This window comes from Topomyia yanbarensis, chromosome 3, assembly GCF_030247195.1.
Source record: "Topomyia yanbarensis strain Yona2022 chromosome 3, ASM3024719v1, whole genome shotgun sequence".
Classification (NCBI taxonomy): Eukaryota; Metazoa; Arthropoda; class Insecta; order Diptera; family Culicidae; genus Topomyia; species Topomyia yanbarensis.
The window spans coordinates 177,512,626-177,526,974 of NC_080672.1; the positions used below are offsets into that span (position 1 = coordinate 177,512,626).

General features: G+C 39.1%; 1 long non-coding RNA gene across 5 annotated transcripts; it reads left to right on the plus strand.

Annotated features, from left to right (window-relative positions):
- Positions 1 to 6,108: 6,108 nt before the first annotated feature.
- Positions 6,109 to 13,413, plus strand: LOC131691416 (uncharacterized). 5 transcript variants are annotated; one of them, XR_009305766.1, is made up of 5 exons: positions 6,109 to 6,227; positions 6,283 to 6,775; positions 6,831 to 12,939; positions 13,025 to 13,223; positions 13,299 to 13,413. It is a non-coding gene; the product is annotated as an uncharacterized LOC131691416 (long non-coding RNA). The 5 variants fall into 5 exon arrangements; XR_009305764.1 differs by having other exon boundaries at positions 6,831 to 12,789; positions 12,850 to 12,939; positions 13,025 to 13,387; XR_009305765.1 differs by having other exon boundaries at positions 6,831 to 7,150; positions 12,675 to 12,939; positions 13,025 to 13,387.
- The last annotated feature ends 936 nt before the right edge of the window (positions 13,414 to 14,349 follow it).

Here is a 14,349-nt window from a genome sequence, read left to right on the forward strand (position 1 = left end):
CAATCATAGTAAACCATGCCTCAATTTAATTTTTATCAGGTTGTGGGGAATATTCTTACGAACAATTCCTCCAAAGATAGCCTATGAATATATTCAATAATAACTTTTTAAATCGCCTGACCATGTTCGTCCGAATTTTTTTTTGACCGGGATCATTTACGCCACCCAGTCAAAAATGGCAAGTTGCTGGCTAACGGGGGGTATTTGACAACTCGGATGCTCTAATTGTCCTTCAATTTGCCAGCAAATTGCTTGCAATTAGGGGGCTATTTCAAATGCAACATTTGGGCGATTTGCCGCTGTCATTTTTTTGCCGCCCAACCTGCCCTTAAATCGCCCACGGAACGCGCCATTTAATCGCTCTTAATTGCCTAATATGAAAATTAAAAATAATGCTTATTTTCGGATTCATTATCTACTCACATATACTTACCAGTATACTAGATAATCGCCACAAATTTATAGGAAGAATCAATGGTGAAATTGGTATTGCACTTCAAAACTTATTACAATCTGACGTTCATTAAGACTTTAGGTCAGAGATCTTGTTCTACTATACATACACACGATCCCACAATTTCCCACATTCGTTGGCTAAATGAAGTGCACTAGACAAACAAAGTACAAGTGAGAACACACCAATTGTTCAAAAAACAATTTCAAGCTTAAACCATACATGAACCGCCACCCGGTCAGCGTGGCAAGCAGAATGTTAGCAAAAGTTAAGCAAAGCGAAATTGATGCTGGCAGAGTTTCTGCGAGCATTTTGCACGATTTGTGCGAGAATTCTGGCAACGAGTTCACTCAAATGCAACAACCGTTTCTGATAGAAGCGGTTAAACCAACCGATGATGCTCACTTTTATCCAGAATCCAGCCAGAAATGTACGGCCAAGATCTCTGCACGCTTCCTGCCACATCGTTGTTAGATGTTTTGCTCGATTCGTGCTAAATTCTACCAGGTAGGAATTGCCAGGATCTTTGCACAGTTTATCAGGAATCAGAATATATTGGTTCAAATGGCACGTTCCCCGTACATAGTCGGGGATTTGTGCCTTGCCGTCTTTTCATCATTTCCTGAGCGGAAGGAAAGGACAAGGAGGTGTGGGGAAGTAGAATTGGAAGAGTGGGAAAAATAACAGCACAAAACAAAAATAAACAACAGGTAAGTTAAACTCACAAGTAATTCAACTTGCCTGCGAACAATCCTAAAGCTCTTTACCACATTGGATAAGAAACTTTAGTATGTCTCTGAGTTTCAGTCGACCAAACATGGTTTCGTCTATATAAGGACGGCTGAAGACTCGAAATCGCAATTGCGCTACCGCTGGACAGTTGCATATCAGATGATATGAGGTTCCGTAGTCGGATTCACAAAGATCACATGAAAAAGACTCAGCGCGCTGAATAGTTGCCATGTGATAATTGAGTTTGCAGTGGCCGGTTAAAGCCCTGGTCAGCATACCGCAGTGGAGCTTCGAAAAATGTAAGAGATTTTTCGAAACCACTGGGCATGGTTGTTCTAGAAACGCCATTGTTTGGCGACACGTTTGTAGATTTCTCCAATAATTGCGGTGCTCGGACGAAGCCCAGACCGTATTTTTTCCCTTATCCAACTTGTCGAAATTGGCAGCGCGGGCTCAGGACCAACGAAGTCAATCGCTGAACCTGCCCTAGCCAATTCGTCAGCCCATTCATTTCCAGTAATACCGCAATGTCCGGGCACCCAGACAAGGTAGATAGTGTTGACAATGCTTAGTTCTTCGATTTGGGTTCGGCACGCGATCACTAGCTTGGACCGGGATTTGTCTGGGCTAAGGGCCTTGATTGCAGCCTGACTATCGGAGCAGAAGTTTATAACTCTGCCGGACAAACTCAGTTGAAGGGCCGATTGCACCCCGCACATAATCGCAAAGATTTCTGCTTGGAATACAGTACAGTATCTACCTAGTGAGTGAGATTGTTCCAATCTCATTTCACGACAGTAGACACCAGCACCAGCACGTCCCTCCATCAGAGAACCGTCAGTGTAACAAACCACTTGCGTTTGTTGTTGTCTTTCCATAAAGCCAGACAACCACTCCTCTCTAGAGGGAATCTTCACATGGAATGTCCTGTAAGGAAAACCACAAGTGAGTGTAATATCGCTGGGAGCAAGAATATCTTCACCCCATGTAACCATTTGTGACCACAATCGTGTATGACTGGTAGCAAGATCAACATGATTACTGTTCCAAAGCCCAGTAACCTGCAGTCTGTATGCACATGATAGTGCTTCTTGTTTTAAGTGTATGTGTAATGGTTTGATATTTAGAAGTGCCTCAAGAGCAGCAGTCGGAGTCGTGGTGAAAGCACCAGTCAACGCCATGAGCGCCATTCTTTGCAGATGGTTTAGCTTTGACTGGACTGTCACCACCTCTCTCCTCTGCCACCACACAAGGCATCCGTATGACAGTATTGGACGTACAATTGTCGTGTAAATCCAATAGATGTATTTAGGTTTGAGACCCCAGGTCTTTCCAAAAGTTCGTCTGCACTGCCCGAAGGCCATGCACGCTTTCTTGACTCTGAACTCAATGTGAGCAGACCAATTCAGTTTGGAATCCAATATGACTCCAACGTATTTGACTTGATCTGCACACAGTAGCTCAGAATCAAAGAACTGCAAGGGACGAACCCCGGTTGTTATTCGCTTCTTCGTGAAAAGAACCATTGAAGTTTTGCTTGGGTTAACTGATAGTTTAACTTGTCGACACCACTGTTCGACAGCTCTTAATGCCTGTTGCATTAAGTCAAAGATTGTTCCGATGCAAAATCCAGTAATTAGTATTTGGTAATCGTCAGCAAACCCGTAGGTTGGAAATCCAAGCTCATTGAGTTTCTTCAACAAGCCGTCAGCTACTAAGTTCCATAACAAAGGTGACAGAACGCCGCCCTGAGGACAACCGCAAATACTCAACTTCCGTATCTCAGCCTGTCGCAGTGACGAGAAAAGTATGCGGTTACTAAGCATTGCGTTTATTCAATCTGAGATACATGCAGGTATCCCATGAACGCGCGTCGCTTCCAGAATAGACTGGAAGGACACATTGTCAAAAGCACCTTCAATATCTAGGAATACACCCAAGCTAGATTACTTGAGCGAGAAGGCTTTCTCAATGTTGTAAACAACATCGTGAAGCAGAGTGATCGTGAATTTCCAATACTGATATGCATGTTGCATTTTGTGCAGTGGATATTCAACTAAACTAACGTTCATGATGTGATGATCGATTATCCGTTCCAAAGCTTTCAGAAGAAAAGAACTTAAGCTGATAGGCCTAAAACTCTTGGCTTCTTCATAGCTTGAGCGCCCCCCTTTGGGAATAAATCTAACAGTTATTTCTCGCCATGCTTTCGGGATATACCCGGTAGCAAGACTGGAAAGCAAAATTTTTTTCAAGACATGTTTAAGAATATCAAATCCCATTTGCAGTAGCACGGGAAGTATTCCATCTTTTCCGGGTGATTTGTATGGAGCAAAGCTGTCAACTGCCCACTTGACCGATTCAGTGGAAACCAATGTGCGTGCTAACGCCCACGAGTCCGAATCACCAGAATGAGATCTGTGAACATTGTTCAACTCCGGATCGATACAACCTGGAAAGTGTGTGTCGAAGAGACAATTAAGAACATCTTTTTCGTCCGTCACATAAACACCATCTCTGGTTTTTAAGGAGTTCATCTGAAAATCATTCGATTTGGAGAGAATTTTATTTAATCTGCTAGCCTCGTTCAGACTAGAGACATTAGTGCATAGGCTTTGCCAGCCAGCCCGTTCTGCAGATCTAAGACATTATATGCACTACGAGCTGACCTGAAAGCACTGGAGTCATCACGCTGACGCCGGTTCCAAGCTCTTCTCATAACTTTCTTCATTCTTTCAAGCTCAGCCCTCCACCAAGGGGTTCCCCTAGTCGATTTAACAGTACGAAGTGGACAAGCTTCTTCGTAGGATGCTAATATGAATGAGTTTGTCGTATCCACGACGTCATCTAAGTCGTCTAGTTGACTAATTGTTGGAAAATATCCATGAAATTTAGTCGCCAAGTTTTCCAAAAAGAGGTCCCAGTTTGTAGATTTAGGATTACGATATGTCACCACATTGAAGGTGACAATAAAATGATCGAAAAATATATATTTATGATCGGATAGAGACGGTTCAGTTTCATTTGGAACCTGCCAATTTCCCAGCTCATGCAAAATTCTATCAGAGCAAAGTGTTATGTCTAACACCTCCTCCCTCCCAGACCTCGCAAAAGTTGGTCGGTTTCCCACATTCAGAATATGGAGATTTGTACTACTTATGTACTCCATCAGTTCAGAGCCTCTCAGATTGATGTCTGAGCTGCCCCAAATGATGTGATGAGCATTCGCATCACTGCCGATAATGAGCGGAAGCCCATGTCTGCTACAATATGATACAACGCTTTTGAAATCATCAGAAGGAGATGATTCGTTATGCGGTAGGTATGCTGAACAATATATATATTTTTTGTCTACGTTTCCGACAGTCAGTGTAACTGTGACAACACAGATATCGCGAGTTGTGAGCTCCGATATGAGACACGCGTCAATAGCCTTATTTGCAAGAATGCAAGCACGAGGCATTTCACGTGGGTTAGTCGTGCCTGTCTTGTTGTAAGCAATGAAGGCAGTGTTAAGTAACTTTCCAAAATAGAAGTTTCCTTTATGGACATACGGTTCTTGAATCAATGCTATGGAAGCTTTACCTTCCTGCATGAGTCGAGATAAATTCATAGTTGCTGTATGTTTATGTTGGAGATTGATTTGTGCTATTCTAACCATTGTTGATTAGAGAACTGTACATTTCATCTCCAACACAAATTGCACAACAACTAGAGGACACCAAGCGAGTTGGGATGTTAACGCATTTAGCGAGCCTTTCAGGTTTAAATGGGACATGATCATTTGATTCCCACGATTTGCGAAGAAAATAATGGTCCACTGTGTCAGAGATTCGCATAACACAGTAAGGGCAAAACCCAAAATGCTCCGTGCGCGACTGGCATATTTTAGACCCTCCAGTCATTAAGTCCTCGGCACGGAACTACACCTTGACTTAGGGTCTCCTACTTTCAGTCGCCTCCTACGACATGGGAGCAGGGCTCCAGTGGCTCAATTCTAGGCCGGATACCACACGGCCTCTGGGCAGGTTCATCTGTACACATCGAAATTTGATAATCGAAACTCAACAAAACTTCACCGAACTACCATCAGCCGAGAGTCTCAGCAAACCCCCAGCCAACAAAAATTCGGCAAAATTATGCAAATATCTCGTTCGCCTCATTGTTAACCGGGACATTGCACACAGCATGATCTGGTACACAAAAAAAAAATATTGGTAAAAGTAAGAGTGTTCCGCTCTTAGCAAAAAACAACCAACGCCAACTATTAGGTAGAAAGTAAACCTTTTAAATTAATCAAGAAAAATAATCAAAGTAAAAGTTTTCCTTTTAAGCAAATGAACAATATTACTTAAAACGAAAGTTTTATTTTACAACTAAGAGTATGCGTTGGTTGTTTTTTGCTAAGAGTGAAAAACTCTTATTTTTACCAACATTTTTTTTCTGTGTGTACACAGCAAAAAGAATTGTAATAGTGATCGAGGTGATGTCCATCGATGCTCATAGAATCTAGACGTAATGTCAAATAAAGCACAATATTGTTTTGTTTCATAAACAATTATACATCAATCACCTGATATCACATAAAACTATGTACTGAGATTATTACACCATTTCCACAGGATATTGTATTCGAATTGACATGATATTGCACTGAAAATGATGCATGAAAATCTTACCTTTGAAATCGTGTAATATTAATCTGTTGACAGATTGTTCTGTGCTCCAGCATGATATTGTTTATTGATATAATCGTTTTATCATACGATTTGGTGTAATATTATATACATAAATACGCACATCACTCTTTCCATCAACTTTATTGTGATATCACATGCATTGACGCTATGTTATTGTCTGTGCACGATATTAAATTGAAATAATATCATTATTACACAAATATGATGGTGCTCGCATTTAGTGTGTTTCTGCTGTCGTTCATCGCGCGATATTTCATCATGCCGGTTTACATATTTCGCTTGTGTCTAAGTTTTCCGAATGATCCCGGATTCCAACCCAATCATCAGGAATAAGTTTACAAGTGAGTATTTCGTGTATTACTAGTATGTTCACTCTCTGTTAGTTACTTCTTTCAGCTGTTCGTCAACCCATCGTGAAGCAGGAATTAATGTCGTCGCATACGCTATTCACTAACATGATGTACATGCAATCGGTATCAACATCTGGTTCGCAATGGATGTTTTGTTGATCAACATTCGTTCATATTATCCGGATATCTTTGACCTGAATATACTTTTGTTGCATTACTTCGAGTAGCAGAATTACCACTCATCCATAGTTTGTGTGGATTCGGAATTCGCTACGTCGAAATGGTGAAGTATGGAGGAAACGTACTGCAACGGGTTTGAAAGTATAGTTCTTGCCATGAAATCAAAGTACAGAAAGCAAAACCGTCAAAGAAGCCTGCGATGCAGCTAATCGGTAAGACCCGAAACTTGCTTCGCATATTATTTATTTGAAGTAGTTTAAAGAGAAAATAGATAATGTCGGCAATATCCAGTTCTCGCATGGGACTAACTATGTACCTACCCTACTGATTTTATACGAAGCGGAGGAATTAATTTGTGGGTATAATATGCTTGTATGAAGAATGAATTTAAGCTAATTTTATTGATATTTACAGACGTTACAGCGGTTCGGCCAGACACATGCACAATGGTTACTTTGTCGTCAAATATTGAACCTAGTACATTCGGGCATTCAGACGGTGTGCAGCTTACGTTTTGATTGCTTATGAGCGGTTGCTATCAGCAAACTAGGCTGTTTTTGTGCTGAGTGTCTGTTTCTCAATCAGTGCCTTAAGTCCTTGACAGTATTGCGAAGAAAATCTATTCACAAATGCGAGCTTCGTGACAAACGATTCATCAGGAGCAGCACGATGCACGCTTTGTATAAAATGAGTCCTATGGAAGCGCTATGTTCAACATACCCGGACACATCACGGTGATTGGCTATTCGATTGGAACTTCTATGATAAGATACTCGGGTCGGTTTTTGGTATCCCCGATGTTCTCATACCAGCCACGGGTGATAAAAATTTGGCCCTTGACAGTTAACTATTCGAACACATGCCTTTCATGTGAGCAACTTCAGCTCATGTGTGCCTCAGGCACACTGTCGTAACGTGCCGGTTCACATTATCCGGGATGCGTCATAATATCCGGGACATTATACTATAGTTTGCCAATCCGCTAGCAGCCTGCCATCCCAAGTTTCATCTGCAAACTATGGTAGATCTGATAAGGCAACCTATTCAGCTTTTTGCTGGTGGCTGCGTTTTTAAATGCGCACTCTATTTTGACAAGTCGTCTGTACAGTGTCAACTTTGACAACTCGTCAGCAGTGTCAATTTTGACAAGCGGTCTCATCAGCCTTGAGTTTCATGGCTATCATATATCCTGCTTTATTTACAAGCAGATTCTCAGCTTTTAGAAAGTGTCGAGAGAATTATGCGATTAGAACCTCTGCTCTTACCTAAATTCATCACACATGAATTGACTAATAATAGCACATGAAACTTGCTTTTAAACCACCCGGAAAAGCATCTTTTACGATGCAGTACCTAAAACTAGACCTAAACAATGTTTGTTCGCATCTGATTTTGGATACAAATTTGTAGCAAAATTTAGCACCAAGAATTGACAATTGTTAGCTGCAGCTGCGTTTACCGAAAAATCGGTTGCAATTTTCCTGACTTATTAGTTTCGACTAAATTGAGTATCGCTTATTGGTTTTCCTCAGTATAACAATCGCCCAATTACATTATAAGACTGATTAATTGCCTTATTATTCGACCGATTTTTGTATGCCGATAGCGAGTAGCTAATAGTTTTGAATAGCAGATGTTCTGTATCCACATTTCGAGTCGAGTGCCACTGTTGAATGGGACTACAGTTGACTGTGCGGATCCGTACCGAAATCAGTTTAGTTTTTCAACTGAAAAACCATATATTTATTTGACGTTCAATTTTAGTTGAGAGCAGAAGTGAACGCCTACCGCGATCAAAAAATTGAATCTAAAGCACGGTTTGTCAAATTTGTCAAGACTGATGATTTGTCAAAATTGACATTGGACGGATGATTTGTCAAAGTGGGGTGCGCATTTGGGGACGCAGCCACCAACAAAAAGCTGAATAGAGTCGTGCAAGTCGCATGGGTTTGGATGTGTTATTGTCCTAAAAGGAAACAAACTAAAAAATGTTTTTTTTCAATAGTTTCGGGCCTAAAAATTTAAAAAGACCTGAGATATTAACTCACGGTACTAATCTGCATCACAATATGCCTTAACCCGCACACCCTTAAAGATCCCTACTGCCTTTAAATCGCATTCGCAAATTGCATTTGTTCCTAGGGGCAATTAGCACAGGCGAATTGAGTCAAACGTCAAACTTTTTAAATCGAGACCATGTTCGTCCGCATTTTTTTGACAGGGCAGCTTGACAGCAACGCCCAGTTGAAGATGTCGGGCGATCATTGAATAACCATCCAACGCATTTGACTAACGTAGGATGACTTAATCTCACGGGGCGGTTGACGTAAACGCCCAGTCATTCTGGCAAAGAATTAGCTCAAATCGAAGACTACATATTAAGAAGACTGATATCTCTTTCCTTCCCCCATACAAACGAGAAGCGACAGAAGTTACAGCGCCTCTATTGGATGAAGGTAGGAAGCTTAATGTAAAAATGTATATGTGTGTGTGCATCACTATGGAAAGTACCACCTTTACCCGCAAGTGGCGCAGCTGTTACTGTCTCCGGATTTTAGACAGAGTTGCCAGTCTTCTTGATATGTAGTCTTCGCTCAAATGCAACAACCGTTTCTGACAGAAGCGGTTATACTAACCGATGCTGCTCACTTTTAGCCAGAATCCAGCCACCCTGTCAAAAAAAATGCGGACGAACATGGTCAGGCGATTTAAAAAATTTGACGTTTGACTCAACTCGCCTGTGCTAATTGCCCCTAGGAACAAATGCAATTTGCGAATGCGATTTAAAGGCAATTTCAATACTTAGACAAATTTTCTGGCGGCTGAAATGGACTTGGTTGTTTTTTGCGTTTTTGAAACATGGCGGTTCATGTTTGCCTTAAGTTTAAAATTGTTTTTTTTTTAACAATTGGCGTATTCCCGCTTGTATTTTGTTTGTTTAGTGCACTTAATTTAGTCAACGAATGTGGGAAATTGTGGAATCGTGTGTAAGTATAGTGGAACAAGATCTCTGACCTAAAGTCTAAATGAAAGTCAGATTGTGGTAAGTTTTGGTGTGCAATACGAATTTCACCATCGATTCTTCCTATAGTCTGGTGTTGATTACCTAGTGTACTGATAAATTTATGTGAGTAGATAGTGAATCCGAAAATAATTATTATTTTTAATTTTCATATCAGGCAATTAAGGGCGATTAAATGGCGCGTTCCCTGGGCGATTTGGGGGCGATTTAAGGGCGGGTAGAGCGGCAAAAAAATGACAGCGGCAAATCGCCCAAATGTTGCATGTAAAATAGCCCCCTAATTGCCAGCAAATTGCTGGCAAATTGTAGGGCAATTAGCGCATCCGAGTTGGCAAATAGCCCCCCGTCAGCCAACTTGCCCTTTTTGACTGGGCAGGAATGTACGGTCAAGATTTCTGTACGTTTCCTACCACATCTTTGTCAGACGTTTTGCTCGATTCGTGCTAAATTCTACCAGGTAGGAATTTTCAAGTTCTTTGCACGATTTATTTCCGAATTATGCCAGGGTGTTGCTTGGTCCCTGTCAAAATCTGCCAGAAAAAGCGAGTGAAACCGAGTTCGCCCTAGCTCAACTAACAAATGCTATTTGCGAATGCGATTTAAAGGTAATTTCAATACTTAGACAAATTTTCTGGCTGCTGAAATGCACTTGGTTGTTTTTCAAACATAGCGGTTCATGTTTGATTTAAGCTTAAAATTGTTTTTTGAACAATTGGTGTATTTTCACTTGTACTTTGTTTGTCTAGTGCACTTCATTTAGCAAACGAATGTGGGAAATTGTGGAATCGTGTGTATGTATAGTAGAACAAGATCTCTGACCTAAACCTTAATGAACGTCAGATTGTGATAAGTTTTGAAGTGCAATACCAATTTCACCATTGATTCTTTCTATAATTTGGTGGTGATTACCTAGTATACTGGTAAGTATATGTGAGTAGATAATGAATCCGAAAATAAGCATTATTTTTAATTTTAATATTAGGCAATTAAAGGCGATTGAATGGCGCGTTCCATGGGCGATTTAAGGGCGGGTTGGGCGGCAAAAAAATGACAGCGGCAAATCGCCCAAATGTTGCATTTGAAATAGCCCCCAAATTGCTAGCAATTTGCTGGAAAATTGTAGGGCAATTAGCGCATCCGAGTTGGCAAATAGCCCCCCGTTAGCCAGCAATTTGCCCTTTTTGACAGGGGACTCAAAAAAATTATCACTTCTCGACAAACATATGACTACGGCCTAAAAGCCAACTGTCAAAATCCACTTTGAATGGAAATTCCGGACAAATCGTTACGCGCCAATCAGAGATGTTTATAGTAACCGAAAGAAAAATATTTTTTCTTTCATAAACTGTTGTGAACTGTGTTCGGCTAGTAACGGTTTGTCCGGAATTTCCATTCAAAGTGGATTTTGACAGTTAGCTTTTAGGCCGTAATCATATGTTTGTCGAGACTTATCATATGCAGAAACATATAAATATTCTCCATAATACTTTTCACATAAATATTACATGTTTCACTCATGGATGATTTTATTGTCAATCTAATCAAAATCAGCGTCGACTGCATGTATATGTTTAGTGAAAATCAGCTACTTTCCATCGGAATGTCACACATTCTAGTTGAAATCCACATTATTTTTATGGGAATTTTTTGTGATAATTAGCTGCATTGAAAATAACATTCAAATGCTTTACTTATGTGTTTAAGAAGAGTGGAGCAAATGGAATAAATATACAGACATTGAATTAATATATCATGTATTCAATATAAATATTTACAATAGCATAACCAAATACAAATATGTTAATACGGAATACTCTGACGATTTTTCGAGGATACATTTTATAACCTTGGTACACCGATAAAGGTACACTGTCAAGGTGACAGTGTACTTTGATTAAATATTCAGAAAATTGGCAGCCCTGTGCCTAAAAAAATCACCGTTACTATTAGGTTTTACACCAACCGACGCATCCCCACAAAATGAGCCGGATGAACTTCGTTTGACAATTCTCGGTGGTTTGTTTACATGGAAGTTACGTGAGTTCGAATGTAATAGATGAGCACCCGTTGCACTCGCACTCACGCAACTGACAAGGTAAACAAACCACCGAGAATAGACCTTTCTCGTCAAAAAATTTTATATGATAGGATGCTTCCTTTTTTATCCCCAATTCGTTACTGCTGATTGCCGCGATGATTTGGTACCTCTAACTATTGAAAAAATCAAAAATAGTGCAAGCTGCTCATTTAACCCCATATTCTAAATACCTATCTTGCCTTGTTTCCCCGTATTTTTACACCATTTGGATGAATTTCATGTGGGGAATACTAAAAGGATGCCAGATCTGCATATATATTAGTAAATCTGCAGATTTTGCATTTTCACTGCAGATGTTTTGCAGATTACAAATATTTAGCAGAACAAAGCCTATGCCAGCCAATTTATACACAAGCCTTCAACATTTTTGATCATTTAAAATATATACATACTACATTTCTATGTCAAATTTATTGAAGATTTTTGTAGCAATCTGCAGACTTTTATATTTTCACTGCAGGCTATTGCTTAAATAGACCTGGCATCACTGATGCTGAAATGATTCATTCATATACCTGTCAAAAACATAGAGCATTGCATGAAAATGTATAACCTCACTTTTCTGACAGTTCAGTGTGCTTGTTTACCTAAGACTTGTTTACATGAACTTTTAAAATTTACATTACTTGAATACTTTCGATGCTCTTTGAAAGACTATCAACTCAAGAGGGATGAGGATTGGAACAATGGGAACCTGGTGCCACATTATGCAACCAATTCGAATCGAACTTTTCACACAAGCTTGAATACAATAAACCTTTCGTTTCGAGATGCGTAATGTCACCCCTGCTTCATACATTGACCAATCGGCGCTGGATGCAAAACCCGGTGGCATATGCTGAATCGTAAGATCAAGCATTGGGCTACCCGAATAGAAATGTACAGTAACAAAACCACACTGTAAATAATGTACACTTTTATTCGAAGAGATTCGACACATAAAATTTAAGTTTTAAGCAACGTTGAAAATTCAACTGCTTTCCATATGCCCTTTAGCAACATTACTCTTGAAAATTAAGTGTGCGATCCTATGACCTGAATGACTGTTATTGCATTTAAATTTAAAGTGTCGGAATATTGAATAATAAAAGTTTTGACCACGAAACTTATGTTTTCCCACAAATGCGGCAACATTAAGTGTAAAAACGCTTAAATAAAAGTTTTTTCCACATCGATTTGAGGCAACATGGCTGCGCAACACGCTGAACTTATCAATTTAGGATTTTCGCCGCATATTTCGGAGATTTTAAATGGTAAGTAAATCAATTTATCTTATTTGTTTGCATAATTGATAGATAAACTTTCGTTTGCAGCTCATAACAAAAATTGAGTTGACATAAATAAGACCTGTGAATTCTTACAGAACAAAGGATTTGTTGAAGCAGCCAAAGATAACGAGTGCGGTAAAAAGCTATTATTCATTACAATATTATATGTATAAGCATAAAATATAATTAACTTAATAATCTATTCTTTCTTTTTTTGCAGAATGGAGAAGGCGTGTTAGCAGCAATTCGGCTTCCAGGATGAGATTCGACAGGAAACTATTTTCAGCACTGGAGAAATAAACTTGGCACAGAACCCTTAGGTATCTGCCTCGTCTTCCCCGTATGATGGAATAGTTCCACAGGCAACTTAGCAAGAAATATATAGGATTCTTTAGTGCTATGACCTAATCGGGAAACAGGTACGGCTCAATAACTCTAGACACCTGCATCTTTTTCCCCGTTTGATGTAATAATTATAGAGGTAATGTCCGTAGGGAAGTGCGTCGCAACGTTCGGGACAGATTTTAACAGCTCACCCATAGTGGTGCTTTCAATAGTAGATAGTGTTATTTTGAAAGATTAAATTTCGTTGAAGAAAATTATTTGTAGTATATAAGATTGTACATAAAAATAAATGAAAAAAAAAATCAATCTGAAAACTCTTTAATGTATCAGTCTTCGTATCACTTATACATAATAATGCTTTCCCGATATGAAAATTAATATCTAGTCACATATCTTTCATATGAAAATATATAATATTCAAGTTGACACAAACTTGAATACTATGTGAATTACATCCAATAACCATTTGCCAAACATTTGTATTGAATATGCCATTCATATGAAAACTAAGTGTGGTTTCTGTTGGAATTAAGGCGATTTCAAAAAAGTTTGTTATTAAGTGTCTGACACATGAGATCTAAGTGTCAAACCAGTTGCGGCAAAATTAAGTGTAAAACGCTTGAGTTCAATGTGCAGATTATTTGCAGTGCATGATTTTCACTGTGACAGTACAGTAATTTTACAATAATTTACAGTAAGTTATAGTGTTATGCTAAAACACAAAAATATTAAACTTTAACGTTTTTACAGTAAATTTCAATGTAAAATAGACTTTTACAGTGAAAAAGGGGGGTGGTTATGTATCTTAACATTAAAAAAATCAATTTTTCTCCATGCATTTTTTTCTCGGAAACAGTAAAATTTAATGTGAATGCACTGTATCAGTTTTTTGCTGAACAGTGAAATTTATTGTTACATGAAATTTTATTGCAAATCTACTGTGAGAACTTGGCATCGAACAATGTTGAAACAGTAATAACTATAATATTTATTGTTTTAAGATTGTTTGTAGGGTAAATGCTATTGTAAAATTCTATCCGGGTATAAAACGATTGCTTTCTGGATGAAGGATAAGGATTTGTACACATTTGTTTGTTTGCTCGTGGGTTAAGTCCTAACAAGATGATCAGATTTATTACTCATTTTTAGGTGGTGAAGTTTACCTGAACTTTATAGGTAACGAATTCGGTCGATGATAAG